A 27,711-nucleotide genomic window follows, 5' to 3' on the forward strand; every position below is an offset into this window, starting at 1 on the left:
AAGGAAATGCACCAAAGTAACAGTTAACGCGCGTAGAAAAAAGACTGGAAGGAAATGCACCAAAGTAACAGTTAACGCGCGTAGAAAAAAGACTGGAAGGAAATGCACCAAAGTAACAGTTAACGCGCGTAGAAAAAAGACTGGAAGGAAATGCACCAAAGTAACAGTTAACGCGCGTAGAAAAAAGACTGGAAGGAAATGCACCAAAGTAACAGTTAACACGCGTAGATGAAAGACTGGAAGGAAATGCACCAAAATAACAGTTAACACACGTAGAAAAAAGACTGGAAGGAAATGCACCAAAATAACAGTCGCTGTTGGTAAATTTAATGGCACTGCTTACTTCCTTCTCTGTATTACTGTGTATTTGGCAGATCGCCTACGTGAGCATGAAGATTGCTTTAGATTCAGAAGGAAAAGTACTTCTTCAAAATAAGACAGCTGTCCGTTGCTCTATCACAGTTTCAGGGGCCAGCGGGTCGTGGTGCGTGGAGGGTGTTTCCTGAAATATTCTGGTCAAACTCCAGACCCAGTTCACTTGTAATAAACCCTCTGAGTAGTTCTTAGTTTTCTCTCTCTTCCCCATCTCTGTTCCATATTGCCCTTGAACTCCAAAGCCAACCCGTTAAAAAAATCTAATTGCATTGAACGGAGACAGGACAATATACCACTTTAGTGGGGTTCTTTTGCTCAGCACTCTATAGAATTTCAAAACTCTGTCATATACGGAACTCTCTTGAATCTTTCTTTGTTATTAGCAAGGCAGAGTTTTACTCTTTTTCAAATTCTCTCTTCCGATTAGCAAAGTAACCTCATTCCAGAGTCTTTGGGAAATTGAGCAGAAGCCAGAGAAAACCGCCCATCTCCCCACCACAAGACACAGCAGTCCCCTTTGTGGGTGCCTTCCCTCATCCTCTTTCATATGCCTCTGCAGGCAGGGCAGGTATTAATATCACCATTTCACAGATGAGGAGACAGCGGGTCAGAGAGGTTAAGTGCCTCGCCTGAGGTCTCGTGGCTGGTTAAGTGGCAGAACGGAGGCCCGAGCCTGAGTTCTAGTCTGCGTTCTTCCCCCAGCCCTATAGGTGAGGTTTGACGTAACCCCCAAATAGCCTCCTCACCTATTCATGGGATGCTGAGAGCCTCTTGTCCTTCCGAGTGTAGCACTTAAAAGCCTTCTATAATGGCTCAGCTCACAGAGTAAGTTACACTGGGCTGATCCTTTCTTTATGGGAGTTTACTCTTTAAAGTAGGCACGGGTGACACAGGCGGGGTTATTCAAGATGTGCATTGTCGCACACAAAACGGAGTAAGCTAAATGTTTACCCGACACATGGACGGAGGAATAAAGGCTTTCTGCAGGGAAATGAGTGGGAAGAAAGAGTCATGTGGAAGAGGTTTTAATCCAGGCAGCATGATTGCACTTCCCTGGGACAATTATCTTCTGCCTACCTTGAATTTAAATAAGGTCCCTTTCTTTAGTGGCTTGTTGCAAAAGCGCTCTTTTTCGCCGGAGCCTAAGCCATCACCTTGGCTTCTCTGAATATAGCCGAGCTCAACCCAGAAGGGTTTTTTAAAAAAACACAAAACAGGGCTTCCCTGGTGGCGCAGTGGTTGAGAGTCCGCCTGCCGATGCAGGGGACACGGGTTCGTGCCCCGGTCTGGGAAGATCCCACATGCCGCGGAGCGGCTTAGGCCCGTGAGCCATGGCTGCTGGGCCTGCGCGTCCAGAGCCTGTGCTCCGCAACGGGAGAGGCCACAGCAGTGAGAAGCCCACGTAATGCAAAAAAAAAAAAAAAAACAAAAACCACAAAACAGTGGATTTCTACGGGCCTCCTGAGTATGGCATGTACTCTGGAATTTTCAGAGGCATTCTGTATCCTCAAGTAAATAAAGGTTACAGCCCCTGCCTCCTCTCCCACCTGGATGATCCTGGCCTGCCTTAGATCCCAGGCAAGGGCTGGCCCTGGCAAAACGAGAAGGAAGTTTCAGATCCGCCTGCCCCTCTTGCTGCCCTAAGCCCCCTCCGTCCTAGGAAACACGGAGAAGTGCTGACCACACGCTTTGTGTTCCCTGGGGCTTATTTGTGCTTTTCTAAACAAGTTGTGCTCATGTTGGCCTCCCCAGGGGAGGGACAGCTCAAGTTTGAAGGAAAAAGTTGGCTTGATAATAAAAACACAGCCCAGAGGCCTGGCTGTGGACGGCGGGGAAAGGGGGCAGGGCGGGGAGTGAGGTATCCTGGGAAGGAGCCCCTCTCCCTGGGGCTCCTGATACAGCCTCCCTGGATGGGTGGACAGAAAAGACCCCCGCGGGTTGTTTCCACTCAGAAGATTCCATCAGCACATCCAGCTGCATCTCGGAGTGTGTAGCATCCCTTCGGGGAAGGATGTCGGACCCATTTTAAAGGCCTGTGGGATCCCCTTTAAGGGGAATGGAATGGGGACAGTCTTCCATGTCTAGCTGGCTTGGGATTTTTTTCCTAACCCATCTGTCCTCCACCGTGGCCAGTGCTCATCCCTAGCATCTCTGAGCGTTCCCCCCCATGCTCGGAAGCCAGTGGGGTGGGGGGGGACAGTGGCTCGTCCCCGCTCACGAAGTCACTCATTTGTCTCATTTTCGAGTTATTATCGAGCCGCCGGTCGTGAGGGTGTTTTGACAGCAGCTGTCAGCAAGGTGCAGGCAGCTGCCATCGCCTCCGATTGGCTGAAGACACCTATGGCAGCGTGTCGAGTAACATCCCAGCCTGCCCCGCCCCCTCCCCGGCCAGGAGCAGGGGGGACCAGGGCACCAAGGGACAAAAAGCAAACAGAAGAGCGGAGAAGGCAGACCACCCCAGCTACTTCAGGCCCCAAGGCAGCCCCGCAGCCTCCGGAATCCTTAGCATTTTTCCGACTCCCGCTAGAGAAGGCGGCCGTAAAAGACTCAGATTGTGTCTCGTGTTTTGTTTAATTTATTTTATTTGAGGTTTTGGGCAGCGAGGGAGGGGGAATGAGAGGCGATGCATCCCCCTAAACAACCATTTAGACGTGTCAGAGTTCATTTATTGAATTAGGGAGGTTACCACTCTCGGGGTCCCAGCTGCCATCCAGCAAAGCGGGGGTGGATGCAGCCCCTGAGCCGGGAGCCGGGGGGTGGGGGGGCGCGCCAAGCAGAGAACCAGGCGCTCTAAGCTCTGATCAATTATGGTTACTTCTTTTCTCCCTCTGCTCGACTGAAGTGCAGAGGAATGCGTGCGTTTTCCCTTCTCCCTTGAAGAGTCTCCCCTCTTCATAATATCAGTCACTCCACGTGTTTCTTTCTAAGCGCTGTGCATCCAGGCAGAGGAATAAATAATACTTTGTATTCACTGCCTTTTACCTAAGCCATTTAAAGTTCATTCTTTTCTCTTCCTTTTTTTTTTTTTTTTAAGTATGGGGGGAAAATGTCAGTGACATCAGAAAGCAGATGTTTTGTGATCAGGAAGCGAGCACACTTCTGCCTTAAATTGAAGGCCTGCGGGGCTAATCTCAAAGGCACAGTGACTGCAAGAGAATGTAATCTCTGTGTACCCGACAAGGGAGACCATGTGTCATTCTTGTTCCCTACCCATAAAATTCCCAGATCAACTCAAACTTCCACAATGGGGGTCTCTCACTTTGGGTTTCGGCTGCTGCAGTCAGACTTGGGGCTAAGATGGTTTGGGTGTTATAGACGTGCACCCACCTCATCCCTACTGATTTCCCTTGCCCGTTGGTACCAAAGAGCTGAAAAGAGCTACATCCTCATGATGCATCTATTTATTTATAGCAGGAGTATTCAACCAGGGGCATTGGTGCCCATCAGGGGACACTTGGCAATGTGTCTGGAGTCACTTTTGGTTGTCACAACGTGGAGGGTGCTAGTGGCCTCTAGTGGGTAGGCGCCAGGGACGCTGCCACACATCCTACAGGGCACAGCAACAAATTATCCCACCCAAGATGTCAGTGGTGCAGAGGTGGAGAAACCCTGGACTGTAGGGAAAGGGACCTTTTGCAGAGGAAACAGCAGAGGAGCTGTGAGTGTCCCAGTGATTCTAAATAGGGGTGCTGTTGGCATGCGAAGGGGGGTGGCTATCTCGTGCCTAAAGAGCATTTCACCTGTATAGCTGCCACTTGGTCAATACCAGCGATGACCCCCTTCATTGTGACAACCAAAAACAGCCCCCACAGATCCCTCAGTGGGGAAGGTGCCTCTTCCCTTAAAAATCCCTGCCTTTAATTTTGTTTTTAGTGATGACCACGTGTCCAGTGCCAACGTAAGTTCTCACACATCCCTTTTCATACTTAATCTTCACAGCAGTCCCAGGAGGTCAATGTTTTTACCTCCATTTTAAAGATAAGGAAGAGCACTGAAGCTTAGAGAGGTGACATCCCTTACTTGCAGCTAAGAACCAGGGAAGCCAAGAGTTAAAACCCAGACCTGTCAGAGGCCAAACCACTCAACCACTCTGCTCACTGATCCTCTTAGAGCCTCAGTTTCCTAATCTGTTAAATGGAGGGAAATGATAACTGTCCTCCCACCTCAGATGTTTTTCTTGGGACTCTTAAGAGAGAATGCACATAAAGGACCTTTGAAAAAGTACAGAATACAAATATAAGGAAATTTCAGTGATTGTTGTACCTGCCAAGAATCTAAAACCACGGGAATAGTGAAAAGCATTCTTCATGAACCCGTGTCGTCAGCTGAGTCAGTGACCATTGGAATGTGGACTTAGAAGGTCAGGTTTAAAGCCAGACTAGGTTGGGGCCAAAATGTGCAAAGTGGCTGCAAAGCAAATACCCTTTGGTTGATGTGCTGTTGGTTTCTTGAGGATTGTTTACATGCTATGTCATTAAACAGACTGGTTATATAATGGCATTTCAAAGGGGATGTTTTTAAAGCATTGAGTTTTTACAAAAAGCATCACAGGCCTAGTGGTAAAGTCCCCCAGCTCAGAATCTCAGTAGAGCAACATTCTGTGCCGTCTCTCTCTCTCCCCAACTTGGATGGATGACGGTGGGGGGGGCGGGGCTGCAAGTCGGGGGGACCAACCGCAGATCTGGTTGCACATCCAGCTCACCTTGGAAGCTGTAGGGAAGCCTGAGCCCCACCCCAGACCAATTAAAGCGGAACCTCTGGGTACTGGCTTTTTTTTCTTAAACACCTAAATATTTAATAGTGTATTCCTTCAAAAACAAGATTCTCTTTATCATTGTGGTGCAGTTCTCAAAATCAGGAAATTAACTTAGATATAGCCGTCTTATCTAATCTGCAGACCTTATTCAGATTTTTTCAATTGTCCTAATAATGTCCTTTGTAGAAAAAAAAAGTCTGATTCAAGATCCAACCCCGGATCACGTGTTGCATTTCGTTTTCACGTGTCTTTAGTTTCCTCTAATTTTGGAACCATTGCCTGGCATTTCTCTTGTCCTTCATGCCCCTGACAGTATTGAAGTCTACTGGCCGGTTGTTTTGGCTTGGGTCCCCCAGTTGGGTGTGTGGGATTAGATTGGATTAGATTAGATTGGATTGCGGCTCTTGGGGATTAGACTGGATTGCGGCAGAAGGGGCGTCCTCCACAGTGCCTAGTGTCAGGATCATCCCATCGTCCCGCTGCTGGCAATGTTATCTTTGATCACTTGGATAAAGTAGTTTCTGCCAGCTTTCTCCACTGTTAACCTGTTTCTGTTCCCTTTGCAATTAATAAATATCTTGGGGGATGCTTTGGGGCTCTACAAATATCCTGTGTCTGAGCTCGCTGTACTGCTTTTAGCGTCCACTGACGGTGCATGCCTGAATTATTCATTACCAAGCTGGCTACCAAATGGTGGTTTTGTAATTCATTCTTTCCTCACGTTTATTAGTTGATATTCTCCTCCTGGGAAGGGCTCTTCGACCTGTTCCCCCCACCCTATATTTATTTATTATTTTTTTAAATCAGTGTGGACTCGGGTTATTCAATGAGTCATAACCCATGATGATCATTATTTATTGAGTTATTGAAATTGTCCCCAGTTAGACCAGTGGGAACCCCTTCAAGCATGGTTGTATCCTTTTGACATGTCCCTATCTTTTTTTCTTTTTCTTTTTTTGAGTACTTCCTTATTTTCTGGCCTAGCAAGATATTGCAGACTCATCTTGTACTCTCTCAGCTCCAGCCCTGGAATCAGCCATTTCTCCAAGGAGCCCCATTTCTTCTCAGTGGGTGGTGGTATTTAGATACCAAGATCTGGGTGCCAGGTGTGCTCAGGGGTCTCATGGCCTCTGGGCCAGGGTTTTAGCACATTTGGGGCCGGATAATTTTTTGTGATAGAGGCTGTCCTGCACCTTGTGGGAAGTTTAGCAGCATCCCTGTCCTTTACCTGCTAGATGTCGGGAATCTTAGTGTCTGGAAGCAGTGGGGGCTCCAGAATTTCTTCAGTGGGGGAGGTAGGGTGTTTGCAGGCACTCATCTGGGAGCTGCATTCACATGGTAATGAAGCACATGTCTTACTTAGAGAATGGGTGGTTGACCAGTGGAAGTCCTGAAGACTAAGGTACCCCCAGGCCACTCCTTGGAGCCGTCCCTGGTCTTGGTCCCGCTCCCCTCCCCATAACTCTCTGAGCCCTCCCTCTCCCTCTGGCTAGAGCTCTCATTTAAAATTCACCCCAGGTCCAGAACCTTCTCTCATTCCTCCTGGTACTAAGTAGGCTTTGTCTTGCAACTCTTTTTAGTACGACCTTTGAGCGCTTTTAAAGTAAAATATGCTGGTCCTTTACCCCGGAGGGGGAAGAGTATTGCTAGAACACAGAATTATGTCAGATTGGGATAAGGCTTTACAGTTTGCAGAGCCCTTCCATGAACCCCTGTGGAGGTGACCCAGCCTTTGAGGCCAGTTCACACATGGGGTCAGTGACTTGTTCCAGGTCCCAGAGCCCCATGGGCCAGGTTGCCGATGTCCCTAAACGACTGGTTAAAACGCAGAGAACCAGGCAGCCTGTTAATCTGTCCATTCCAAGATGAGTGAGGTTTTCTTTTCACCTTGAGCCAGGGGTGCCTCTCCTCCTGTATTACTGCCATCCAGTGTCTGGCACCCCGACTTCCAGCATTTTCTCACCTGAGAGCGGAAGACACATCCGCAGACAGGTCCAAGCTGGACCTCGCAGAGAACAGAGGCCGCCAGGACCCTGCCTGCTAATGGGGCCTGGAGGTTTCATGGCGGATTTTTGAGTATGAGAGGGTCAGCGACCCCGGGTGCTGGCCGGGTGCACAGTCAGTAAGGTGCAGTCCTGGACACAGCCCCGGGGGACGCAGGGTGTGTGCATCACCTGTGTGATGGGGTGGGGTTGGCTTCCATCCAGAGGGGTAATTGGCCACCTGCAGAGCCATTCCCCGTCCCCTGTTATCTCAAGAGTCAGTGGTGTAAGGAAGCAACAGTGGTTTGTAGAATGAGGGGTTTTCTCCAGCTCCTAGAAGCCACCTCCTCTCAAGTCAGGGAGACAGGAGGTCACGGGGCCACAAACGTGGCTCCATTTCTTGTCCACACCCACTGTCCAAACTGCTACTTAGCACAGCATCTTGCCATCCTGTCCTCTCCTGTTCCCAGCTTCCTCTTCCTTTATGCCACGGGCCCCTGAAGGAGGGAGGAAGCCACTCAGAGGCTTTGACAAGCAGTGGCTTTAAAGAAAGACCCTCCAGGGCTTCCCTCGTGGTGCAGTGGTTGAGAGCCCGCCTGCCGATGCAGGGGACACGGATTCGTGCCCCAGTCGAGGAGGATCCCACACGCCGCGGACCGGCTAGGCCCGTGAGCCATGGCCGCTGAGCCTGCGCGTCCGGAGCCTGTGCTCCAAAACGGGAGAGGCCACAACAGTGAGAGGCCCACGTACCACAAAAAAAAAAAAAAAAAAAAAAAGAAAGACCCTCCAGGCTCTGGATATAAAAGGAACGTAACTGGCAGCCAGGGGAAGGCACAGTTAGGAGTAGATGTCCCTACGATTTTTCTAATTCACTAGTTTCTCTCCTGCAAAGATAGCTAGGTAAGGCATGCCCACCTGGGTCCTTGTAAGAAATGTTCTCACCCTCCCATCTTTCCAACCGGGGACCTTCTCTGGCTGCGGGAACTTCGATTATTTTTGGGAGGTGGGGACATCAGGCCACACGACACTCATCCTCCTTCCTCCCTTCCCATGACAGATCGTTAAATTATTCCAAGGGAGCCAGAGCTCAGGCTAAATGACTGCAATGACCATATTATGGCAACTGTACCTGCCTCTGGTTCTTTCACTTTCTTCCACCGAGAAACTTGGTCGAGAAAAGCCATTATCGGGGCCAGGCAGAGAATCCAAGACAATAAGTGTCTGAAAGCTCCCTCCCATGTCCACACACCCATTAGGTTGCCTGTGTAACAAAGCAAATTGGGAGGATGGGGCATTTGGGGGTGACTCGTAGGTGTCTAAGTTGACAGGCCAAAAACTAAAGGGCATTTGCAGGCTAAGTGAAATTTGATGACAGCAGTGTTTTCAGGAAGAGGGGAAGGCAGAGAGGGTCCCTTTCCTTTTGCAGTTCTGATTTTTACCCTCATTCATTGGCTTCTCGAAATATGGAGTGCATGGTAGGGCCATGGAGGGTACGTAGGTGGCCAAGACCAGTGAGATTCCCACCCTGGCAGAGCTGATGGACACGTGGGGAAATGGACAACAAACAGGGGACATCAGACAGTGATACACGAAAGGCTGACTCGTTTTGGGGTGATGGGGTTGGTCGTGCCTGGGAGCATAGCTCATGTGGTCGAGGAAGTCTTCCTTGAAGAGGTGACTGTGACCTGAGACTCGAAGGATGAGAAAAACCTAACCTTACAGAGACGGAGGCAGCAGAGCTCCAGGCCTGAGTCAGTGCAGCTCTAACTCAGAGTCTAACCAGGCGTGGCAGCTACATCATCCTGCGCCCAAAGAATTTGAAGCCACTTGAAAGAGGACCCTCGTTCGGACAAGACTAACAGAACAAAAACCTTCTTATCTGCCAGGGTGCCAACTGGGAACGGAACTCATGCCTCTGCTTTAGGTACTCCAGTGAACTCATTCCTTACAGGTGTGGGCAGGATTCTGGAACCCACAAGGAACCGGTGGGGGGTGAGGGAGGAGGCACCCAAAGATCAACAGCAGAAATCTGTCGCACAGGGGTGTCAGAGGTAGCAAGTGAAAGTACAGGATGCCCAGTGTCATTTGAGTTTCAGATTTAAAAAAATTTGTTTAATAAGGTGGGTCTTTAAAAGTGTAAGTATGTTGCATGCAGTATTGGAGACATACTTATCCCGAACAGTTATTTGTTCTTTATTTGAAATTCTTGTTTAACCGAGTGTCCAGTGTTTTATCTGGCAGCCCTCATCACTACCTCTGGGGCCAGAGTGACAGGATGGGGAGCCAGTCTGTGGTCCAGTGTGGAGGAGGGGCTGCCTGGGGGGGCTGTCGTAGTAGCAGAACTGCTGCCAGAGAAGGGCCTGCAAAGCACAAGGACGCTGGGAAGAAATACTCTAACCCCTCCCTCCAACCTGCCCACAGGGGAGTTAGGTGATGCCCTCCATAGCACATCTGAGAAGGGCAAATGGAGGAGTCTGTGCAAGTGAGGGCAGTATTGGGGCCAGAAAACCTTGGCCTCTGGAGGGTTCGTGCAGTGGAATATTGGATGTAGCCTGAGCTCCCTGGCAGCCTAGGGAATAAGGGAAACAAGTGGTCCCACTGGGCTTCTTGAATACGTGGATCAAAGGGAGAACATTATTTTCTTAGCACTAAACTCTCAAGAGGAAGAAATGAAGTAGCAATCCAAGAATGGTTGAAGGGATCAATATTTGAGGTGTCAGTGGGTCTCCTTTCTCCCCTTTAGAAAAATATGTACAGGGAATTCCCTGGCAGTCCAGTGGTTAGGACTCTGCGCTTCCACTGCAAGGAGCACAGGTTCAATCCCTGGTCAGGGAACTAAGATTCACAAGCCACGTGACGTGGCCCAAAATATATATATATGTGTATATATACGCATATGTATGAGCATATGTATATATATGTGTATATATACACATAAATTGTATATATGTATATATAATTGTATATATTGTATATATTACATATACATATGGTACATATAAATATGTATTATGTTTATACATATGTATGATTATTTTTATAGAACATGCACATAGTATAACAGCTATAAAAAGGGATAGAATAAACGGCAAGTACTTATCTTCATTTGGTTCTCCCCACGCCAGAAGCTTGGAGAAGGATTTAGGTACAGAGGGTGTATTGGCAGGTGACCCGGGGAGGTCGGGGAAGAAGCAGCCATACACAGGGGTGTGACCGAGGCCACTGCTCTGAGTACCAGGGCCTGATCCCACGGAGACTCCTGAGAACAGCACAGAAGGCCTTTCCAGAACAGTCCGCCTGAGAGCCTGTGTCCTGCTAGCTGAGCACTGCCCCCCGGGGCTGGGGTTGCCCTGCACTTGGGATTGAGCAAGCACCTGGGGCAGATAGGAGGCCGCTGGAGGTGGGACACTGGCAGGGAGGGGGAATCTGAGCGCTCATGAGGACCGGCCACCATAGCTTCAGCCAAACGCCAGCATGGGGCAGGGGAGGTGACACAGGGTCTGGTCCCTTGTGCTGCTCCCCACAGGCAGCCACTGCAGCTGATGTCTTACGTTTCTCTCCAGAAGTAATACTGTGTGCACATATACACACCTGTGTACTGCCTTCTTCCCGCCACTTTTCGTTTTAACTCTCTGGCACTTGTTGTTTTTTTGTTTTTCTTGTTTTGTTTTGTTTTCCACTTGATCACCTGTCTTGGCGAGGATCTAGTTAGGGGAGCAGTTTTCTAACATTAGAACTAGATGACCCCGGACTGCCTTCCTGCCGCCTGGGAGGTCACTGTCCGTGGGAGGTCACTGTCCATGGTGCGCTGGCTGGGTGAAGGTCAGGCTGAGGGTGTTTGCGTGGCGGGGAGGTGTGGGGAGCACCCCGTTCTTCCGAGCACTGCGTCTCGTCGCTCCCGGGGCAGAGTGACCGGCTGGGTCTTCCCTTCTCCTGGTCCTGTGGAGAAAAGCTGGGTGCGGGGCTGCTGGGGTGACGCCAGGCCCAGCCGTCTGCGATGACAGGCTCCCGGGAAACCGTCCCTCATTAGGCCCCCTTGGGCAAATGATGCCTTGGGAGGGCCCAATGGAGAGGCCTAGGGATGCTTTCTGCAAACCTCGCTAATTACCAGCTGCCTTGTGTTTTCTCACGGCCTCTAATAGTGCCCCATGAGCATACAGGCAGACCTCGGAGATACTGCGGGTTGGGTTCCAGACCACCTCAATAAACAGTATCACAATAAAGCGAGTCACACACATTTTTTGGTTTCCCAGCGCATGTAAAAGTTATGCTTTCACTCTGTTGTAGTCTATTAAGTGTGCAATGGCACTGTGTCTAAAACAACAATTAAAAAGTACGTTATTGGGACTTCCCTGGTGGTCCAGTGGTTAGGACGCGGCACGTTCACTGCCGAGGGCCCGGGTTCAACCCCTGGTCGGGGAACTAAGATCCCACAAGCCCCGCGGTGTGACCTAAATAAAGCAATGTATAAAAAGTGCTGTATTGCTTAAAAATGCCAAAATGGTTACAATCATCACATCAAAGATCACACTGATCACAGATCACCATGACAAATATAACGATGCAAAAGTTTGAAATATGGCGAGAATTACCAAAATGTGACACAGAGACACAAAGTGAGCAAATACTGTTGGAAAAATGGTGCCGATAGACTTGCTCAATGCAGGGTTACCACAAACCGTCAATTTGCTAAAAAACAAAATGCAGTATCTGCAAAGCGTAAGAAGACGAGGTCTGCCTGTAAATACCTGATCAGGGAAAACACCATCGGCTCCCCTAGTTCTCAGACTCTTGGACTTGGCCCGGAACTAGCTTTCCTGGGCCCCCAGCTTGCAGGTTGCAGATTGTGGGGCTTCTCAGCCTCCATAAGCGTGTGAGCCAGTCCCTCTTAGGAAATCTCTTTCTGTATATCTATATATAACCTATTGGTTCTGTTTCTCTGAAGAACCCTGATACAGAGCCAGAAAGTAAATATTTTCAGCTTTGTGGGCTGCGTGGTCTCCATCACAGGTACTCAGCTCCGTGCAGCTCGGAAGCACCCCTAGATAAGACATAAGCACATAGGCATAGCTGTGCTCCAGCACAACCTATGGACCCAAACAGGTAATAGGGCAGGTTTGGCTCCTGGGCCATAGATTGCCAGCCACTGGTTTAAAAGAACCAGTCACTTTTTCCTCATTGTCATTGAAAATCGGAATAGCCATGGATACCGGAGAGCAAGTGACATCTCTGCCACAGTAACTGACCTCCCCACCCCCCCCCGCCCATCCACCTTCAGTCAGTGACCCTGGAACACAGCAGTGGTGCTGGTGGAGAGGAGGGGGTTCTCCCCACAAAGGAAATCGCTCCCCCAGAATCATGAAGTGCAAACCATACCTTCACGGAGCTTCCCAGTTTCGAGTTGGAGAGGATGAGACGGAGCATCTCCATGGCCCCAGGACAGCCCATTGGGTGAATAGGGCATCAGTCTGTGGGTTCCAGTCCCATCTCTGCCACTTGGCCTTTTAAAGGGAGGCAGGGCCAGGGGCCTTCCCCTTTCCTCATCTGTGAAGTGGGAGTCCAGTTCTGGCCCAGGACCCCTCACCGCTGGCTCAGGACAGGAGAGAACCCAAATACCAGAACACTTCCCAGGGAGGATTATCCTTACCGGCCTCACTTGATCCCCTTTATTGACTCTGTCATTCACGCCTGCATTTGTTCCTTCTGCTTCTTAGCACGCACTAGGTGCCCAGCTCTGTGTGAAGCGCTTCAGATATAATGTCTCTTCTAAGCCCTACCACAGCTCTATTGGGTGGGGGGGCGGTTATCCCCATTTTACAGATGAGCAAGCCAAGGTAGAGAGTGGGGGAGGCAGCTTGACCCCCAGGCTTGTGCTCGTAATCCCTGTGTATCCCTTGTAGCACCGTCTATGCCTTCTGACCTCTGACCTCTCCCAGTTTGAGTGGGGGCCGTCCCAAATATGGGGTGCTTTATCTCCCAGCTGCCTTGGTGCGCAGGAGAGGGGCTGGGGGTGTGAATCTTGGCTGTGCCTCCCTCACCTTCCCCGCTCCCCCGGAAGACGGGGAAATGTGGCTGCAGCTTCTTCTGAGGCAGTAGGCCTGTGGCAACGCACAAAGCCAGAGACAGGATAACTTACCCTTCCCTCCTCTTGAATTTTGCAAATGATGCCCTTTAACTCGCTGGTGAGATAAACAGTGCTTGTTGCAGAGGGGACCTTGCCCTACTGACTGCTGATTTTTCCCCTCTTTCTCCTCCCCTCTGCCTGGGCCTCCTTGGTTTTCTTACACCCCAAATCCTGTCTGGCCCTGATTGGGTTTCTTATCTCGGAAAGAGCCCCCCACACACACCTGCACGCACCAAGATATGCCCCACGGCGGGACCCGTCATGGCCCTCACGTCCACACACCTCAGACTCATTCCCTCTCCTCCCGGGGCCGCTGGAACCAGCCCTCCGGAGCCCATTTCTCTCTGTCCCAGACTCCAGACCATGCAGAGCCCAAGTCAGGCCCCTTTGGCTCTCGGCCCCTGATGTCTCATCAGATTCTTTTTTTGCTTTAAACATCTCTATTGGAGTATAATTGCTTTACAATGGTGTGTTAGTTTCTGCTATATAACAAAGTGAATCAGCTATACGTATACACATATCCCCATATCTCCTCCCTCTTGCGTCTCCCTCCCACCCTCCCCATCCCACCCCTCTAGGTGGTCACAAAGCACCGAGCTGATCTGGCCCATCTTCGTCTTCTCAACTAAATTCCTCTTCCCTCCTGTAATTGAATCGAGCTCCACATTGGTTTATTTGGCCCCAAACAAATGGCTCTCCCTCACAAATCCATTTTCCACCTCTCCCTGTCTCTGAAAACTCGCCAGCCAGCCTGAGCTCAGGTTGTTTTATTGTTGTTTTCTTTCCCAGGCTTTTAAAAATCATGTCTGTCCCAGCCGGAGTGAGCACCTCCCCTCCCCCTCGGCGCTGGCAGGCTCACCAGCGTGAATCACCATCCTCCACTCCGTCTCCCACAGGCCCCTGGAAGGGCCTCCAGGGCCTTCCATCGAAGGCCCATGCTGTGGATTTACCTCTCTGGATTTACCTCTCGCATCTTCTGCAAGGGTGTGTCAGCTGTTATCCCCTGGTGACGACAGGCAGGCTTTCTTCGCAGGCTCCAGTGCTGAGGCTGGTTATCTGAGGAACACTCCAGTCTGAGCCCCACTGGACCAGAAAAGTGGTCCCCTCCCAACTGTGACTTGTCGGTCTGGGGCCTCCTGGGGAGACACAGTGACTGCACTGTCTGCCTCTTTCCAGCCATGAGTAGGGCTAGATGGATGCTCGGGACTCTTGCCAAGGGGGTGGAGAGCTTTCTAATGCTGTGGGGGTCTGGAGTGTTCTTCCTAATGGCAGGTGTCAGAAGCTTCTAGAATGCTGAGCTCTTCAGAAGCTGCCTTCCGTATCTGTCAACATCTCCTTGGCCTCTTTTTCTCTTTCCTCCATCATTTGCCTGACGGCTTCCCAGTGGCTGGCGGGCTCCAGCGAGAACCTGAGGCATAGGCTGGCAGGCAGAAGTTACTCCACGTGGCATGGGGACATAGCACAGCAAAGGAGGAAGTCGGGGAACTCCACGTCCGTGGTCAGACAGCCCTGGACGCAGCCCTTTGAGCTCAGACAGACGCCCCCTCGGTGTCACATGCACCCTGGGAGTGCAGCCACCCCGGGCCTTGCTCTGAGCAGTGAGTTAGAGCATCCGACAAGGCATCAGGTACCTGGTCCCCTCCCCACTCTCTGTTTCCTGTTTCTGAAATTGAGGACCTGGGTCATAAGAGGGACCACATGCGGTTTGTGCTGAGCACCTACTGCACGCCAGGCACTGTTAGCCCCATCCTGGGCGCTGGCCAGTCCAGCAAGGAAGAAGGACCATACGCAAACAGAGAACAAAATGCACAGTAGGACGTAACGTCGATGACATCCAGGAAGAGGAGTGAGTCGGGTGATGGCAAACGCAAGGCCGGTACAGGTCGGCAGACCAGGCGGGAAGCCCTCGGCATCCTCCACCCCCGCAGTCTGTCCCTCTGCCCCTTTGCGGGGCAGCGACCAGGCTTGTGGGTCTGTATGTTTGCCTCAGTGACGCTGAGCCCAGGCCGCACTACACAGGGCCAGATCGGGGCTGCGTAGGTGCGTCTGCTGTTTGCCCAGCACCTGGTAGCCCCGGGCTGCTGTGCTTGTCCAGTTATTTTAATAGCACGTTTTGGTTTTTTGGACTAATGTAGGGGTCAGCAAACTAAGGCTCACACGCCAGCCCCGTCTTTGTAAATGAAGTTTCACTGGCATGCAACCATGCCCGCTCGTTTGCGCGTTGTCTGCGGCTGCTTGCACGCTGCAGTGGCAGAGCTGAGTAGCTGCAAAGCCAAAAATATTTACTATCTGACCCTTTACAGGGGAAGTGCGCATGGCCCTGGTCTAATCTGACCGTCAGCCCTCCCTTCTTGAGGCCTTTTAGGAACCTGCCCCTATTAACCCCTTTGCCCTTCTCAGCTGCTCTGGGACAAGAAATTAAACAAGTTTGTAAAGTAAAAGTTAAATAGGCTTTCAGTGGGAGGGGCCAGGGTCAAGGGCTTTCCCATGGGTGACAGGCAGAAGCTTAGTGCATGGGCTTCCTGGCGTCATTCTGTTTTGCCCGGGGGGTTCTTTTCTTCCTTCTGGATTCTCTGTAGAACGAATGCGCACAGCATCTCCTTGTTCAGGCCGCAGGAGCTGCATGGCGTTGCTGACACGCGACTTGCTGTGCTCTGAGCCCCCTGCTCTCCGAGTCTCTGTCCTTGGCCCCTAAGTGGTGGCATTGGCTCACATCCCATTCGTGCTCTGGTTCCTGAACCCATACAGGGGGCTGCTGCCACCATCCCGCCCCTTTTCCTAGAGATGCTGTCGGGGTACCAGGGACTTGTCTGGATGTTGAGTTGCCACCTTGTGCTTCTCCAGAGAGATGGGAAGAGACGGGGCCCTGCGGCCGTGATGCAGGCATGCGCATTGCTGCACCCTGACAGCCCCGAGCTGCTCTGTGGTCCATCTCCAATCTCCCTGGGATAGCTTCCTCTTGATGAGTCAGAAGTGGAAGGCAGTGTTGGTGGCTGTGGGCTGCTGCTTGGCACTTATAATAGGGGGGCCATCAGTGGAGAGTTTCTAAACCCCCGGCGACCAGAACCTTCTGCCTATCCACATGTGCCCCTTAAGATCCCTGCAGAACCTTACAAGCTCACTGGAAGTTCTCCCCATATTTGAAAGACCTGGCTTCTCCTTTTGCCTTCACGTCCTCCTTATTCCCGTCCACCTGCCCTCCACAGCCTCCAGTTAGGGCCACTTAGGTCACTGGAAGACTTGTGCCCTTAGCTTGAGATGTTAGAACAGGCCGTGTTAGTTTGGGAGAATGGTGTGGGCCTGATGAGAATCAACCGGAGATGATCTGGGTTCATGACATGCAGTCCTCCTTAGAGTTCTGAGCGGTAAAACGGATCCAAAAGAAATGACACTGAGGGACTTCCCTGGCAATCCAGCGGTTAAGACTCGGCGCTTCCAATGCAGGGGACGCGGGTTCGATACCTGGTTGGGAAACTAAGCTCCCACATGCCATGCGGCGTGGCAAAAAAAAAAAAAAATGACATTGAAGGGGCCCTTTCTGTGTATGTGTAGATGTGGCAGAGGAGGGGGCAGCCGCTGAGTGGAGGTGGTGAGGGCTGAGAAGTGGAGGGGCCACCCTTCATTCAGCCTTCTCAGGAGGCCTGGCCGTGACCTGGCGGCGGGCGGCATGAGGGGTGTGGCGAGGGGTATCTCCCTGCCCAGCACCCCGCACCCACCCTGGACAGGGGGTCTAGCTACCTGCCCCGTTTTTCATGGGAGCTAACCCCACCCTCTCCTGCCTCATAGAGACCTCAGGGATGTACAATCTAATCCAGTATCAGAGGGTTCCCAGTGTGGTGCTTAAGTGGAGGCCTGGGAGTGGCCCTTCTCTGAGTGGCAGCAGCAATGGGCGGAGCAAAAGGTATCAAGTTATAGACAAGTTTAACCCTGCCTGCAGACTTCCTGGATTCTCTCCACCTCCTCTCATATTTTCTGGAGTTACTATGGCGATATTGGGTACCGCGGAGATAATTGCAAGAAGCAAGACATGTGGCAGATGAATTCTTCTTTTTTTTTTTGCGGCACGCGGGTCTCTCACTGTTGTGGCCTCTCCAGTCGCGGAGCACAGGCTCCGGACGTGCAGGCTCAGCGGCCATGGCTCACGGGCCCAGCCACTCCGCGGCATGTGGGATCTTCCCGGACCGGGGCACGAACCCCTGTCCCCTGCATCGGCAGGCGGACTCTCAACCACTGCACCACCAGGAAAGCCCAGATTAATTCTTTAATCAGATTTAAGCCCACCAGAAAGAGGCTGGGTCTGGGAGAGTTTGGTTTTTTTTTTTTCTTTCTAATTTTTTTTCCTTCCTCTCAAACATTTCCTGTACTGAGAATAACGACACCAAAGGGTGTTAAATTCATTCTGAAGGTCCACCTCTGGCTGGCCACATTCTTGTAACGATTTCATTAGCCTGAATTATCCACTTTATTTTCTTGTAACGGGATTAGCTGTACTTGAGACCAGAGAGGGAAAAGGTGGCGGAGAGCGTCCACTGTGTATTCTATTAACTTACCCTGGCAGAGGCGTGGAACCAACCAGAATGAACGCCCCAGGCCAGAGGTTGCGTCTTGATGCTCTCCTTCCGAAAGGAAGAGGGAACGCGAGCTGTTCCACTGGGCTCGCTCGGCCCGAGGGAAGACACAGAGGCCTGGGTCTGGCTGACGGATGCCTCCTTGGGGACGATTTCTTCTAATTATCTTGCAACACTCGTAGTAGGACACATGGATAAGATGGAGAACTGCTTCTTTTCTCGGGGCTCCAAGAATCACAAAATCACGTCTGGCCCTCTTACTGGATCTCTTTGCTGGAAACCCCTGGGGTGCCCCCAGGAGAGGCAGCCCAGCCCAGCCTGCTCCTTGTCAGCTTCGACTTGACACATCGTAAGGGCTCGGAAGGTGTCACTCACTTGGCGCCAGTACAGATCCATATAAAGGACAAGGGCATTCCTGATAACAACTTCTACATGCCAGGAACCGTGGCATCAGCAGCCTTGTATGGCGGGCCGATTATTCCCATTTTACAGGTGACAGCACTGAGCCTCAGAAAGGTGACGTCAGGTGCAGGGCTGGGATCTGAACTCACATCTGACTCCAAACTTAGGTTCTTTCAGTAACATGTGACTTGACCCCCACTGTCAAAACTAGACTCCTGCAGCATTTCCCCACTTTGCATGGTCCCTGGCGAATTCGAGGTTTCACCTGAGTGTTCAAGGCAAAGGCCTTTCACCTTGAGGTGTGTGACTGTCTGTCTTCTTTTTCTCTTCCAAATTGTATTTTCCAACTGTGTTCCGTGGAATAACAGTGTCTTAGGAGGTGCTGGTAGGTTTTCTTGTTTGAGGGGAGGAGGGGTGCAGTGGCTGGATGAGTTTGAGAAATGCTGTGTCTTCCCTCTCGCTGTTCCAGGTAAATCCTCCCTGCATCAAATATCTTAAAGGGATTGACAAGGTCTGCAGCGGAGAAGCTTACTGAGATCTGTTTAGGCAGATGTCTCCCAAATTTATTTAATTTCAGAATGCTTTTTACATAGAATACCGAATAACATCTTTCAGGACAAGTTTGAGAAATGTTTTTTAAAAGTTACCTCTGGGGCTTCCCTGGTGGCGCAGTGGTTGAGAGTCTGCCTGCCGATGCAGGGGACGTGGGTTCGTGCCCCGGTCCGGGAAGATCCCACGTGCTGCGGAGCGGCTGGGCCTGTGAGCCATGGCCGCTGAGCCTGCGCGTCCGGAGCCTGTGCTCCGCAACGGGAGAGGCCACAGCAGCGAGAGGCCCGTGTACCACCAAAAAAAAAAAAAAAAAAAAAGTTACCTCTGATTTCAAAAATTTTTTTTCTGACGTGACCTGCCTGAGGAGTATACTTAGATTCAGCAGGCAGTGTTCAGCCTTCAGTTCTCCTGAAGCCCTGCAGCTGTGCACGGATGGCCCCCGTCTACTGTAGAGCAACAGTTAAGAGCACAGGCTTTAGAACTTCTTCAGGCCTAGGTTTGAGTTTTGGCTAATCCCTTAAACAGCTGGAGCCTCAGTTTCCCCATATGTAAATGTGTGCATGATCCATGCCTCACAGGACTGCTGAGGACGGCATGAGGTTACACATGAAATATACTTAGGACAATACCTGATCCGCTGAGTGCCTTCAAAGGGTGGGACTCTAAAACGTGCCTCCGACTGTCAGATGGGGAAGCAGTAGGAAATCATTACAGTTTCCGTTTCTATTTGTTTTATCTCATTCTTTTAAATGTTTTAAATATCTAAGGATGAACATATACAGTGAAACAGCAGTACATATGCACGTCACTTATCAATTAAAAGTGTACATATATTGGAGATGAATGCTCAAAACTGTTTTACTGAGGATGTGCACCAACCCTAGGGGGTTGAAAAATGAAAACCACCGGCTTATAATCAACAAGAAAGAGGCTGTGCCCCATGGAGGCCCGGGCACGTCTGGCCCGCCGTTCTTTCCCAGCACAGAGCACAGTGCCCACACATGGGACATGGTCAGGAAATAGTCGCCAAGTGAACGCAGGATCCATAATACCCGAATGACAAGGCACATTAAAATTCCTACCATGCTTCATGTCTGGGGCTGGGTCCTGGAGAATGGTGAGGGGCAATTCATTCAGTGCACGTGTAGCCAGCCACGAAGGTGTCCACGCCTGGTTAGACGCTGCAGGGCAAATGTGATGGGAGAACCCTCTCTGTCCTCAAGGAGCTTAGAATCCCACATTCCGTGAACATAGACAACCAAGGGGGCCGACAGGCTGCAGGGGGCCAGGAAGGAGAGGGCGGGGCCCCAATCTGGGGTAATAAGGAGGGGAGGAAATTCCATCACTTTGGAAGTAGACCAGCCCTTCTGATCTCTTAGAATTGAATCAGAACGGAACTTGCATGTGCAGATGCTACAGGCGAGTCATCTGGTATCTTTGGCAACACAGTGTTGAAAATGTTTTGACTTTGGTACCAATATTTAAAATCCCGTTTCTTAAAAGAATCTGGATTGCAGGGCTTTCTTTAGAGGAAAGATCTGCCAGCCCTGGGCCTAGCTGGCTGTTCAGGCTGGGCCTGAGGGGTCCCTGCCTGCTCGAGTGGAACAGTGGTCCTCAGCCTGGGGCAGGATCACCGTCACCTGTTACAGGTGAGCTTGTTACCACATGGACTGCTGGGTCTCCCCCAGAGCTTCCGATTCAGAAAGAGGGGAGTGGGCTGAGACTTTGCATTTCTGACAAGCTCCTGGATGACACTGATGCTACAGGTCCAAGAAGCGCCCAGAGCTGGGGGCATTTCTGCCAACTTGGCCCCAGCTCTCTTGGTTCCCTCCTATCATGTGTCTGGCCCCAGAGGTCTTTACTTGGGGACCAGTGTTTTGTCCCCTGCATTATCCTGGCTCTGGCACGTCTCAAGATGTTTTTGTACGGCTTCCTCCCTCCCTCCCCCTCTCTCTCTCAATCTCTCTCTCTCTCTCTCTCTCTCTCTCATCAGTCCAGCCTGGAAATGACTCAGCCAGGGTCACACGGCAGGTGAGGGCAGCGCCACTACAGGAAGCCTCTATTTTCCAGCGCCAGGTCCCCTCCCCGCCGAGCCTCTCAGGCGAGTCTGGGCTCTGCCTGGAGCTCGGGCCCAGACTCTGATTCAGAGATAACATTTAACTGCTCATCCCCGGGACTCCTCATCTAGAAAACAAGAGGGTCACGCTTGCCTGCAGAGGACCCTATGAAAGGCTATTGAGAAAAGCTAAGCACTGTCCTCCACACCTCCTCTCTCCCTTTCGTGGAAACCAGGCCATTCTTCAGCCTCCAAGAGGCAAAAATGAAAGGAATAGTGCGCCAGTGGTGATAAGGTAACCTTTCTACATCCAGTTCTCACCGTGATGAGCCGTGCGTAATTGGAAAAGTTCAATCTGAAAGGTACTCTGTAAAAAGCGAGAGAGAACAAAAGAGGAAGAAACTCTGAGCTTAAATATACCTCCATGAAAGGGCTCCCAAAGCCACCGTCCCCTCCCCACGTCCCCCGGGCGGAGTAGAGACGCGATCCGGGGTCAATGCACAGCTCACTTGTGTAACCTTCTGGGGGAGCAGCTGCCACAGGGGGAGCCTCGCTGAGACTCCCCACTCCTGTCTGCAGCTCCGCCAGGGCTGTCTGGAGGGAAGATGTCTTTTCTCTCCTACGCAGCAGGGCAGGAGTCTGAACCCCGTTGTCTCGGCGCTAGTTCCTTGGTGAGTAATCCAGCCGGCCCCCTTTTGGCTGGCTCTTACTCTGCCTGCGATTGAAGGAATCGTTGCAGGTACTTTGGAAGGAGCCCCTGGGGGCCAAACACTCCTTGTAATAGCGTGTGGTTGTAGAACATGAGACAGTGTCCTGAGGACAGAAGGACTGGGTGTTCCGGCCCCGGACGTGCCGGTGCCATCGCCATAGCGTATGCATCGTGTGAGACGATTCGGGTGAAGGACGGAGACCTGGCGCTTCGGGAGGACTCGGGCAATGTCAAGTGCGTGTTTCCATGAATGTTTGTAGAGTGTTTTCTGTGGGCTAGGCACAGGCCTAGGGTCTGCAGACACAACAGAGACTAGACTCTGCCGTCTTAGAGTGTTCTTTGTGTCTCTAGAAGAGGGAGGGAAAGACAAATAAGTAAACAAGCCATTCCAGACGGTGCTCAGATGTGACAGCGTGGCTGGTGGCGCGGGGAAGCGACGTTAGATAAGGTGGCAGTGGAAGGCCTCCTTGAGAAGGTGGCATTCGAGCTGAGATTGAATGACAAGAGGGCCTGTGGTGGGAACGGCTAGGCATGGAGAGTTCTGGATTACGGGAAGAGCAAGGTCATAGGTCCTGGCCTACGTTGGGTGGCTTCATGAGCAGGAGGAGAGCCAGTGTGGTTGGATTAGCCTCCGTCTCCCCGTTTGTGAGGCTGGAGGATGGGACGAGGCAGCCTTGACCAAAGCTTTTGCTTTGTATACATTCCAGGAGTGGGAGGTTTGGATGATGGGTCCTGTTGCCCAGCCTCCCCGCGCTGCAGAAACCACCTGTCGTCGATGGAGGGGTGGGTTTGTCTCTAGGTGTCCTTTTGTCTGTGGGGCAGCAGGGGGCTCACTACCTGCCTGTAGCTCTTCCCTACCAGCCAAGGGTCCCTAAAGACAAAGCTGATGTCTGGCCCACCGTTGCCTCCCCTAAGCACCTTGCACACAGATCCCTTTGGCCAATTATTAATAGACAAGACAGACCACACAAACTTCCAGTGAGCAAAGCACAAGTTCAGGGACAAACTGCCCACTTGGAGTCCAGCTTGGCTCATTCCCACCTGTGGGGCCTTGGACAAGTCACTTCACCCCCGTCGTAGGTAATGACTCGGGGTGACCTTGGAGAAATCACATAACTTCTTTGAGCCTCAGTTTTCTCCATCTATAAAATGGGAATAGCATGCCTAGGTCATAAGGCTGTTGTAAGATCATGTATAGCCGATTTTTTTTTTTTTTTTTGCGGCACGCGGGCCTCTCACTGTTGTGGCCTCTCCCGTTGCGGAGCACAGGCTCCGGACGCGCAGGCTCATGGCCATGGCTCACGGGCCCAGCCGCTTCATGGCATGTGGGATCTTCCTGGACCAGGGCACGAACCCATGTCCCCTGCATCGGCAGGCAGACTCTCAACCACTGTGCCACCAGGGAAGCCCGTAGCCAATATTTAACACACCGTGGGGCACGTGGCACTGAGAAGGACGGAGGGGATAATGGATATTACGTGTGTGTGTGTGTGTGTTAGAAAATTGGTGGTGGTATATGGGAAAGGCTTTTTGATGCCAAGAGATTTAGCCCTTTTTTCTTACTCCAGAAGGAACAGAAAGAAGCCTGTAGTTTATTCTTATCACAAAACCACCCCTTTATCTCATTGTTCACACCACACTGTTATGGCAGCTGATTTTTTTTTTTCCCCCTTAGCAGTGCCTTGAGTGCAGGTGTAGAGAAGTCAGGCCAACAGACTTCCCCACGTGACTCAGCACTTCTGCTGGGACTCTGGTTCCTCCAGCGGATCCAAATAGAGTGATAAGGACTTGTGTCCAGGGAGCAGGGGGCCCTAGGCTCCTTGGGGTGGGCCCGACCCCTACTTGGTGTCAGCGTGCGGGCTAGAAGGTTAGGCCGACCTCCCAGCCTGCCCATTAAACCCCCAAACCCAGGCATCAGCACAGCTGCACAATCATCAGGTTCGGCATCTCTGGAGGCCTCTCTCTTGTCTCCCCCTCACTTCCTCGTCCCCACCGCACCCCACCCCATCCCATCACTTCAGTCAAGGAGGAGAGAGAGGATGGTTCATCCCTTTCAGTAGCAGAGCCAACCCCCCCACCCCGCCATCCAGCAGCTGCCATCCAGGGCTGTGGCAGGTCCAGTCAGAGGGCGCCAGGGGAGGGGATCCCCTCACGCACGCAAGACACACACACACACGTATTGTGTCTGCGATCAGGCCTGTGTGCCAACGTGATTTGCATGCCTGGACTTGTTTAGGAGGCCCAGGCATAATTGGCTTGCCTCGCTCCACACCTTGGTGTGCCCTCCCCACCTCCTCTTCCTCTTCCCCCTCCCACCCCCACTGCACCTCGAAAGAAATTAAAAATGTGACAACAAACTCCAGTTGTCAAACACCCACGGATCCCCACCAGTCACGTGCTCCTGGCGCGGCGGAGCGGGGTGGGGCTGCAGCGTGGAGGAGTAATTGGTGAACCCGAGGTGAATGAAATAATTGGAAAAGTGAGGTGTGAGTTTGTCACTGAAGTGTGAGCATAGTGGGGGAGGGAAGGAGGGCCATGTTTAAAAGCCCCGTATGTCCTCTTTATTCACAGCTTCTGATACAGTAATTGCTATTTTGTGGTTTCTATTATCTACACAGTGGGGAGCATCCGTGTCTCCTTCCCAAGTGGTAGAGTCTGGCTGGCGGGGGGGTGTGTTGGTTCCTGGGTGCCATGTCATCTTCCTCCCTCTCCAGTCCCTGGCGGCTCTGCCCAGCCATGCCCAGGCCTCTTCTCCCAGGTGACACGCAGAACTTCCTGCAAAAGCCGCTCTTAAAAATGGCTCCGTGGGCTTCCCTAGTGGAGCAGTGGTTGAGAGTCCGCCTGCCGATGCAGGGGACACGGGTTCGTGCCCCGGTCCGGGAAGATCCCACATGCCGCGGAGCGGCTGGGCCCGTGAGCCATGGCCGCTGAGCCTGCACATCCGGAGCCTGTGCTCCGCAACAGGAGAGGCCACAACAGTGAGAGGCCCGCGTACCACAAAAAAAAAAAAGAAAAGAAAAGAAATGGCTCCGTGGGCTTTGCTGTCAGATGAGAACTTCAATAATGGCTGGTATTTATATATCGCTTATCTCCAAGGAGCTAAAGGTACTTCATCGATTGCCCCGCCCCAACCTTTTTTTTTCTTTTTAATTCTCTTTTGATATCTCTCTGAGATCATTAGTATCGGCTTTATTTTCTCCCACACAGTAGTTACACAAGCAACGGAAGCCGTCCTTCCTGAGCCGGGAGGGAAAGCTCACCTGAGTTTCGAGTCCCGGGCCGTGGGGCTTGGGCAGGTCACTTGGCCTCTTCAGCCCTTGGTTTTCTCATCTGTAAAAATAGGAGGCAGTGACTCTTACCCCACAATTGTTGTACCTAGAGACGGTATATTTAAAAGGCCTAGCACGCCACAGGCACTCTGTCATTGGTCACTGGGGTGACAGCCACAGTGACGGTCTTAAAGCTCCAGCCATTCATTCCGAGGCTTCACGGGAATCGGGAAGTTCTTTCTAAGGTCTAACCCTAATCTTCAGCTGCTCTGGAAGCCCTCGCTCTCTCGTGTCTGGAGGAATGGTGGGATTTTTTAAGCTCCTAGGGTCTTGGGACACAGCATTTCCTTGGCCATGCAGATGTCTGTCTGGACACCCCAGATGGGCAGTGACCTCCCCCACGGCCCCCCAGCTCCCTGGTCCCCACCCTCACTCCCTCGTGGATCAAGGATGCCCCTCCATCCTGGCTTTTCCCTGCCAAGCCCCCAAATGCCACTTCTCCAGGCCACGTAAGCATGGCTCCTCAGCTTCTCTCATCAGCTTTTTTTCTCCACCTTTTAATTATTTTCCTCGCCTTTCTCCGGACCCTCAGCTGCTTACCATGCATAGAGCGTCCACAGCTTGCAGCGTGCTGCAGAGAGGGAGGAATTAACCTCACCAGTCTCTCCCTCTCTCGGTCTCTCATGCGTACACATACGGGTGAGGTCCCCAGAAATGAGCCACGGCTAAGAAGAACTGGGCAGCATCAAGGGACGGCATCTGCCCCTGTGGGCAGAGGCAGGGGGTTTGCACCCGGTGCAGGCAGGAGGGACCGGGTCTGAGTCGGCCTCCCTTGCCCTGGGATCTCGGGCAAGTCACTGGACCCCTCAGAGCCTGCACAGCGCAATCCTCTCCATCCCCGTACATGGCCTGCCTTCTTCAGGCCAGACAGGGCCAAGCCTCAGAATGAAAGCCCCGCTCCGGAAAGTGGCTGGTCCCCTCCAGATAACTGAAGCGGGTGAAACATCCTGCAGCGCAGAGAGAGCTCCTCCGGCTTCGCATCAGACACTCCCAGGTTCACACTCTGGCCCTGCCACCTACTCGCAAGAACCGCTACCTCCCTGAGCCTCAGTTTCCTCATCTGAAAATGGGGGCGGTGAGACCAATAATACTTAACATTTGTGCTCTTCGTATGTACTCCGTGGTCTGGTTCGTGGAATCCTCATCACCACCCTCTGAGCGTAGGTGTGATATCCCAATGGTCGTGTCCCCCTTCCAGGGCTGCTGTTTCTTCGTTCCAGAACTACCTCCAGGCGTCCACTCTAAACCAGGCCTGGGGCACCTTGCTGCAGATCCTGTGATGGGCAAGATAGATGTGGTTTCCACTCTCGCAGAGCTGACTTCCAGCCCCAGGGGAAGGCAGAGCGTTACCCAGGCGTCCACACCACAGCGCCCTGAAGCACGGTGGGCCCTGACTGCGGGGGGGGACATGCATCCCCACCCAGAGCAGATCAGCCAAGGCTGCTCACGGAAGCCGAGGCCTGAGAGCCTGGAGGCTGGGGCAGGGGTGGAGAGTCAGGCGGAGAGACCGGCACACCCCATAGGTTGTCTGTGGCCGTGTCTGTCCAGCACCCAGCATGACCCAGACACACAGCGGGTGCTCGGCAAGGCCTCCCTGTGCCCTTCAGCCTCCTCAGACCAGGTCTGAATCCGTCAGATACACTGTCCTCACAGTCCCCGTGACTCTCTGAAGAACTTGGTGCCAAAGCGCCATTTATGTTTACCCGAAGGAGGCTGCAAGAAAATACATGCGTCCCCTGCCCTCCGTGTCCAAGGCCAGCCTTGACAGAGGCTGCGGGGCTTCGCTGAAAAAAGAGGCAGCGTGTCTGTCATGGGGCGTGTCGGCCTTTAGGTGGCAGAATAAAGCAGGGTTTGTGAGCAGGACTCCGTTGGGTTCTCCCACCTCACCTTCGTGCTTGTCCCCACCTGCCCAGCCTTTGGGCCGCTCCAGGTGGGCCACGAGCCTCAGCCGGGGGCTGGGATGACTGACAGGCCTCCACTGCCCATCCTCTGCAGCCCCTCCCCTCCCGGGAGGCTGGCCGTGGCTCCAGCAGCCCGGTTTCCGTGGCTTGCTCAGAGAGGCTCCAGGAGCGGGAGCGGAGCTGCCGGGGAGAGTGCCGAGGAGACGTGCAGATTCATTTTGAGGCTTCATAATGCCGCATTTACACACCGCCCTGCCTCCAGAAATTGGGCTGGCAGATGCCTGGTCATGCTGGCAGGGTTGCGGGTTAACTCCACAGATTTAGCTTAGATCATTTCACGAGAGCTCACGGCCTTTACCGTGCCTTTTGCCCTATCGGTCTCTGGCCCCGAGGCATCCTGCACCATCGTGTGTAGGTGCGTGTGCCCGGGTGCCCGCAAGTGTGCGTAGATTTTCAAATAAAGTAATACCTCTTTTCAGATGCCGCGCACATTAAATATTTATCGGCAGCAATTTGTGCGTATATGTTTGATAAATGGACCTGAGGGTGGGCTGGGGGCAGGGGCGTGAGACAGGAAAGCAAGGGAGGCCCGATCCTTTTGTCCGGGAATTTCTCAAAGGTTTATCCACGGGGAGAGGGGTCACTGGGGAGATGGTTGGAGGCCGTGTTTACCTGTTTGATCCCTGTTGGCGGGGAGGGGGAACACCTGACTTTTCTCCTCCAAAGTCAGCTTTGCCTGACTTTGGCTTAGCAGGTATCAAAACCCTGAGGCAGGAGGAGTGGGGTTTAGAGGGCGCGGCTGTGTGGCATTCAAGCGCCAAGCGCTGAAGAACCATCCCAGGTCCCAGATCTGGGAGAAGGGACTCACCCTGCTTACTCAGTCAGATTCGTGGGGGTCCGTGGGGAGTCTGTGCTAACCCCGAGTCCGGGGCCCTGGCCTGGCCAGTGCCTCCCCAGCCC

The 27,711-nt window shown here is 52.3% G+C and overlaps 1 protein-coding gene across 1 annotated transcript in view; it reads left to right on the forward strand.

Moving 5' to 3' along the window:
- The window catches only part of RBM19 (RNA binding motif protein 19), a gene marked incomplete at both ends in the record, with an annotated part of 128,719 nt that overhangs the window by 63,155 nt on the left and 37,853 nt on the right, over positions 1 to 27,711 (forward strand). The window lies entirely within an intron of this gene.

Source organism: Hyperoodon ampullatus (assembly GCF_949752795.1).
Source record: "Hyperoodon ampullatus genome assembly, chromosome: 13".
Classification (NCBI taxonomy): domain Eukaryota; kingdom Metazoa; phylum Chordata; class Mammalia; order Artiodactyla; family Ziphiidae; genus Hyperoodon; species Hyperoodon ampullatus.